The sequence below is a fragment of the Oncorhynchus mykiss genome, chromosome 20, assembly GCF_057628025.1.
Source record: "Oncorhynchus mykiss isolate SJ-2025 chromosome 20, ASM5762802v1, whole genome shotgun sequence".
NCBI lineage: Eukaryota > Metazoa > Chordata > Actinopteri > Salmoniformes > Salmonidae > Oncorhynchus > Oncorhynchus mykiss.
In genome coordinates, this window is record NC_143041.1 from 36,927,455 (window position 1) to 36,935,743 (window position 8,289).

Sequence of the window (8,289 nt, forward strand, 5' to 3'; positions counted from 1 at the left end):
CTAGCACACACACCCTAGTACACACACCCTAGTGCACACACCAAAGTACACACACACACACACACACACACACACCTTATTGCACACACCGTATTATACACACCATGGTACACACACTCTAGTACACACACCATAGTACACACACTCTAGTACACACACCCTAGTACACACACCCTAACACACACACCCTAGTACACACACCCTAGTGCACACACCATAGTACACACACTCTAGTACACACACCCTAGCACACACACCCTAGTACACACACCCTAGTGCACACACCAAAGTACACACACACACACACCTTATTGCACACACCGTATTATACACACCATGGTACACACACTCTAGTACACACACCATAGTACACACACTCTAGTACACACACCCTAGCACGCACACCCTAGTACACACACCCTAGTACGCGCATCCTTGGTACACACACTGTAGTACACACACACCAGTACACACTCACACCGTATCTCACACACACCTTATCACACACACCCTAGTACACACACACACCCTAGTACCCACACCTTATCACATACACCTTATCATGCACACACTAGCACACACACTCGAGTACACACACTCTAGTACACACATGAACCTTATCACACACATCCTAGTACACACACCCTAGTGCACACACACACCCTAGTACACACACCCTAGTATGCACACACACCCTAGTACACACACCCCAGTATGCACACACACCCTAGTATGCACACACACCCTAGTACACACACCCTAGTATGCACACACACACCCTAGTTTTGCACACACACCCTAGTACACACACCCTAGTATGCATACACACCCTAGTACACACACCCTAGTATGCACACACACCCTAGTACACACACCCTAGCACACACACCCTAGTACACACACCCTAGTACACACACCCTAATATGCACACACACCCTAGTACACACAATCTAGTACACACACCCTAGTATGCACACACACCCTAGTACACACACCCTTGTACACACACTCTAGTACACACACCCAAGTACACACACCCTAGTGCACACACCCTAGTACACACACCCTAGTACACACACTCTAGTACACACACTCTAGGACACACACCCTAGTACACACACCCTAGTACACACACTCTAGTACACACACCCTAGTACACACACCCTAGTACACACACTCTAGTACACACACTCTAGTACACACACCATAGTACACACACCCTAGTACACACACTCTAGTACACACACCCTAGTACACACACCCTAGCACACACACCCTAGTACACACACCCTAGTACACACACCCTAATATGCACACACACTCTAATACACACACCCTAGTACACACCCTAGTACACACACACACACTAGCTCACACACTCTAGTACACACACTTTAGTACACACACTCTAGTACACATACCCTAGTGCACACACCCTGGTACACACACAGACACCTCATCACACACACACCTCATTACACACACACACACACACACACCTTATCACAGACAGTAGCACACACCTTATCACGCCATCACGCACATATACGCACTTGCACACTTACACACACACATGTGAATACACACACAGACACATGCATGTGAATACACACACACACACACACATGCATGCACACAGACACAGACCTAGACAGACACACACACAACGGAACAGCATGATTCAGAAGGAATCAATTTCCAGGACCGACGATAGAGAGCAACTCCATTTAGCTGTCAGCCTGTTGACTAGTTTAACATCACACACACACCCAAGGACACACACAGACATGCATTAATACACACACTCACCCTCACTCACTCACTCACACACACACATTCACAACCCTGCTAAGATGTCTTTCTCCACAGACTAAAATATTAGCATGAGCTGTGTTTTGAGAGGTTAATTGTGCTGGATTAGCCTAGTATTTAGAGTGGAGAATTTACTCCATTATAACTCTCAGGTTGTCACTACCTCATTCATATTTAAATATGCATCACTAACTCAGAGTGTGTGTGTCTGTGACCTGGATTACTGTTCTAGGTAGGCCATAGGACACACACTGCAGCTCTGCATGTCTGGAGAGAACTAAATCCACAGCCCAATAATACCCCATGGACTCCAGTCCATATCAAGGTGTTCTGCCAAAAATGATCACACAGTGCCCCCAATTCAGGATGCATGCACACACACACACACACACACACACACACACACACACACACACACACACACACACACACACACACACACACACACACACACACACACACATTAGAACACAGGGGCCTGTTGTACCCAGGTTTGGAATATAGGAAATTATTTTTGTGTCTTTTACCATGTGCCTATTGCCTGATTGCCTTGGCTGCTGTAAACCCCTGGGAGTGTTACTGAAGCACTGACACTGTCTACCTAATCCACACAGCACAGAAAGACCAGGATTACGCTCTTACAGCCCATTCTGATGGGAGGTAACCACTCCAATAGTACTAGGAAATGTTGCTGATCATTTCTTCCAAACAAAGAAAGACAAAGAAAGAGACATTGTTATCCACTTGGCTAGATAAGGGGGTTAAGAGAGATGTGAGAGAGAAAGGGATGGTGAGAGAGAACGGGAGAGATGGAGGATGGGATGGAAGAAGGGAGGGAGAAGATAAAGAAAAGAGAGACAGATGGAGGGAGGAAGATAATGATTGAGGGAGATAGATGGAAAGAGGGGAGAGAGAGAGAGAGAGAGAGAAAGAAAAGGAGAGGGAGAGAGAGAGAGAGAGAGAGAGAGAGAGAGAGAGAGAGAAAGAAAAGGAGAGGGAGAGAGAGAGAGAGAGAGAGAGAGAGAGAAAGAAAAGGAGAGGAAGAGAGAGAGAGAGAGAGAGAGAGAGAGAGAGAGAGAAAGAAAAGGAGAGAGAGAGAGAGATGTCATGAAGGCTTAACCCAGTATCTACAGTGACTGCAGGTCAGACACTATGGCAGCACTCCTCTGTGTTTCAATATGTTCTAATCTGAATCAACTGGGGATTATCCAATTAAAACAAACTGACCTCAGGAAATGACCCGATCAACTGTGGGCTAATACAAACACACACACACTCAACCAAAGACTAGCACACGGAGCAGAAACACACGGATTACTGCCAACAAAGGAGAGAAAGAGGGAAAAGGAGAGAGAGAGTGTTTTCCATGAGTAAAATTCAGTCTGACAGGAAATTTGATTCTGAGGTTACTATGATAACAGAATATGTTCCTATAGCAGAAGCTCAATACACACATTCCTCTCTCTCTCTTTCAATTCAAAGGGCTTTATTGGCATGGGAATATATATTTTTTTATTTTTTTATTTCACCTTTATTTAACCAGGTAGGCCAGTTGAGAACAAGTTCTCATTTACAACAGAAACCTGGCCAAGATAAAGCAAAGCAGTGCGACACAAACAACACATGGAATAAGCAAGCGTACAGTCAATGGCACAATAGAAAAAAAAGAAAGTCTATATACAGTGTGTGCAAATGGTGTGAAGAGGTAAGGCAATAAATAGGCCATAGTAGCGGAGTAATTACAATTTAGCAAATTAACACTGGAGTGATAGATGTGCAGATGATGATGTGCAAGTAGAAATACTGGTGTGCAAAAGAGCAGAAAAGTAAATACAAACAATATGGGGATGAAGTAGGTAGATTGGATGGGCTATTTACAGATGGACTATGTACAGCTGCAGCGATCGGTTAGCTGCTCAGATAGCTGATGTTTAAAGTTAGTGAGGGAAATATAAGTCTCCAGCTTCAGCGATTTTTGCAATTCGTTCCAGTCATTGGCAGCAAAGAACTGGAAGGAAAGGTGGCCAAAAGAGGTGTTGGCTTTGGGGATGACATATGTTGACATTGCCAAAGCAAGTGAAGTAGATAATAAACAAAATGAAAATAATCAATCAGAAATTAACACTCACAAGTTTCAAAGTATATATATACACATGTCATATGTAATATAATAGCTATGTACAGTGTTACAATAATGTGCAAATAGTTAAAGTACAAAATGGAAAATAAATAAACATAAATATGGATTGTATTTACAATGGTGTTTGTTCTTCACTGGTTGCCCTTTTCTTGTGGCAACAGGTCACAAATATTGCTGCTTTGATGGCACACTGTGGTATTTTACCCAGTAGATATGGGAGTTAATCAAAATGGGTGGGTCTGTGTAATTCTGAGGGAAATGTGTGTCTCTACTATGGTCATACATTTGGCAGGATGATAGGAAGTGCATGCGTGTGTGTGTATGTGTGTTAGACCAATTTAGCCTGCTGGGGCTGGTCCTCTCGGGACACAGCTGCTCTAGGGGTGTGTGTGTGTGTGTGTTCATCTGACTTATTGTTATGTTAAATGTGTGTGTGGACACATTAGCTAAACAAATACATTGAGCGATGTTTGTTTACTGTTTATACACCATGGTGGCCACAACGGTCATGTGTACATGTGCATGTGTGTGTGTGTGTGTGTGTGTCAGCGTGTCCGTGGTGTGTGTGTGTGTGTGTGTGTGTCCGTGTGAGTGTGTGCCAACAAGCTCTCACAATCTTATGTCAGAATTAAATGTTCATTCATGTTTCTCAAATTTCAAATTTCAAAGTTGTTCCAAATCTCACATTTTGAAGTGTTTGGTTACTTCTCTGTATCGTTCCAAGGTTAAGGTTAGGCATTAACTCCGAATGGTTAAGGTAAGAGTTCAGGTTTGGGATAGCCTTAAAACAAAATATCAAAAACAACTTTCTATCGCTAGATTCGAACATGCAACCTTTGAAACCAGAGGCAGATGCATACATCCATCCACCACCCCTGTCCTCCACACCCAAGCAAAACTAGCCTACTTGAAGGTAACAGTGCTCACTGTTGCCCCTAGTGGCAATTTTCAATGTCATCTCCAGATGTCCTCAGACATGGATTGACGTCGAATACTGCCTTGTATTATGGGTGACCTGCCTGGTGTGTGTGTGTGTGTGTGTCTGATGCAAGGAGTGTGTAATCAAGTGTAACAAGGGTTCGGCAGACAGACTGAATCATCTCACTGACATGTTGTTCCTCCTCCGTGTAAACACACTTCAAAAGAAATGTCACAGAGAGTGGGAGATGGAGGGAGAGAGAAGGAAAAGAGGAAAGAGAAGGAGGTGCTGTGGAGGGAGAGAGAAGGAAAAGAGGAAAGAGAAAGAGGTGCTGTGGAGGGAAAGAGAAGGAGGTGCTGTGGAGGGAGAGAGAAGGAAAAGAGGAAAGAGAAGGAGGTGCTGTGGAGGGAGAGAGAAGGAAAAGAGGAAAGAGAAAGAGGTGCTGTGGAGGGAGAGAGAAGGAGGTGCTGTGGAGGGAGAGAGAAGGAAAAGAGGAAAGAGAAGGAGGTGCTGTGGAGGGAAAGCCAGAGAGGGGAAGCAGGGAGGGACAGAAAGAAAGAGAATGACAGGGAGATGGAGGGTACAGAGGGAGAGAGAAAATGAAAGAGAACGACCAGAGAGGGAGGGGAAGAGAATGACAGGGAGATGGAGGGTACAGAGGGACAAAGTGAAAGAGAACGACCAGAGAGGGAGGGGAAGAGAATGACAGAGAGATGGAGGGTACAGAGAGACAAAGTGAAAGAGAATGACCAGAGAGGGAGGGGAAGAGAATGACAGAGAGATAGAGGGTACAGAGAGACAAAGTGAAAGAGAACGACCAGAGAGGGAGGGGAAGAGAATGACAGGGAGATAGAGGGTACAGAGAGACAAAGTGAAAGAGAATGACCAGAGAGGGAGGGGAAGAGAATGACAGAGAGATGGAGGGTACAGAGAGACAAAGTGAAAGAGAACGACCAGAGAGGGAGGGGAAGAGAATGACAGAGAGATAGAGGGTACAGAGAGACAAAGTGAAAGAGAATGACCAGAGAGGGAGGGGAAGAGAATGACAGAGAGATGGAGGGTACAGAGAGACAAAGTGAAAGAGAACGACCAGAGAGGGAGGGGAAGAGAATGACAGAGAGATAGAGGGTACAGAGAGACAAAGTGAAAGAGAATGACCAGAGAGGGAGGGGAAGAGAATGACAGAGAGATAGAGGGTACAGAGAGACAAAGTGAAAGAGAATGACCAGAGAGGGAGGGGAAGAGAATGACAGGGAGATAGAGGGTACAGAGAGACAAAGTGAAAGAGAATGACCAGAGAGGGAGGGGAAGAGAATGACAGGGAGATAGAGGGTACAGAGAGACAAAGTGAAAGAGAACGACCAGAGAGGGAGGGGAAGAGAATGACAGGGAGATAGAGGGTACAGAGAGACAAAGTGAAAGAGAACAAGAGAGGGAAAAATAGAGTGTAAAATTGTGAAGGTGCCGCTGTCAGTGCGAGGCCAAACATTTTTACTTTACAACTGCCACAACTGACAAAATGTATGACATGGCTGAACTTCACTTTCCCTTCACATTTGAATGACAGCTGGATTTAGAAACATCTTCACTATAAAGAAATTGTGAAGGTTACTTTCTCAACTTCAATAGTTACTACTGAATTCAGAATCATACATACATTTAGAAATGCATACATGTCAAAAACTGAGACAGATGTAAATAACAGCGATAGAGGTAAATAGCATGTAAATAACTGACATAGATGTAAATAACATGTCAAGAACTGAGATAGATGTCAATAACTGAGACAGATGTCAATAACTTGTCAATAACGCATATAGATGTAAATAACAGCGATAGAGGTAAATAGCATGTAAATAACTGACATAGATGTAAATAACATGTCAATAACTGAGATAGATGTCAATAACTGAGACAGATGTCAATAACTTGTCAATAACGCATATAGATGTAAATAACAGCAATAGAGGTAAATAGCATGTAAATAACTGACATAGATGTAAATAACATGTCAATAACTGAGATAGATGTCAATAACTGAGACAGATGTCAATAACTGAGACAGATGTAAATAACTGAGATAGTTGTCAATAACTGAGATAGATGTAAATAACTAAGATAGATGTAAATCACTGAGATAGATGTAAATAACATGTCAATAACTGAGACAGATGTAAATAACTTAGATAGATGTCAATAACTGAGACAGATGTAAATAACTTAGATAGATGTAAATAACTGAGATAAATGTAAATAACTGAGACAGATGTAAATAACTGAGACAGATGTAAATAACTGAGATGGATGTAAATAACGTTTCAATAACTGAGACAGATGTAAATAACTGAGATAGATGTCAATAACTGAGACAGATGTAAATAACTGAGATAGATGTAAATAACTTAGATAGATGTCAATAACTGAGACAGATGTAAATAACTGAGATAGATGTCAATAACTGAGATAAATGTAAATAACATGTCAATACCTGAGATAGATGTAAATAACTGAGATAGATGTAAATAACTGAGATAGATGTCAATAACTGAGACAGATGTAAATAACTGAGATAGATGTAAATAACATGTCAATAACTGAGATAGATGTCAATAACTGAGACAGATGTAAATAACTGAGATAGCTGTAAATAACATGTCAATAACTGAGACAGATGTCAATAACTGAGACAGATGTAAATAACTGAGACAGATGTCAATAACTGAGATAGATGTAAATAACATGTCAATAACTGAGATAGATGTCAATAACTGAGACAGATGTATATAACTGAGATAGATGTAAATAACATGTCAATAACTGAGACAGATGTCAATAACTGAGACAGATGTAAATAACTGAGACAGATGTCAATAACTTGTCAATAACGCATATAGATGTAAATAACTAAGATAGATGTCAATAGCTGAGATAGATGTCAATAACTGAGATAAATGTAAATAACTGAGATAGATGTAAATAACTGAGATAAATGTAAATAACTGAGATAGATGTAAATAACATGTCAATAACTGAGTCAGATGTAAATCACTGAGATAGATGTAAATCACTGAGATAGATGTAAATAACTGAGATAGATGTAAATAACTGAGATAGATGTAAATCACTGAGATAGATGTAAATAACTGAGATAGATGTAAATAACATGTCAATAACTGAGACAGATGTAAATCACTGAGATAGATGTAAATAACTGAGATGGATGTAAATAACATGTCAATAACTGAGACAGATGTAAATAACTTAGATAGATGTAAATAACTGAGACAGATGTAAATAACTGAGATAGATGTAAATAACATGTCAATAACTGAGACAGATGTAAATCACTGAGATAGATGTAAATAACTGAGATAGGTGTAAATAACTGAGATAGATGTAAATAACATGTCAATAACTG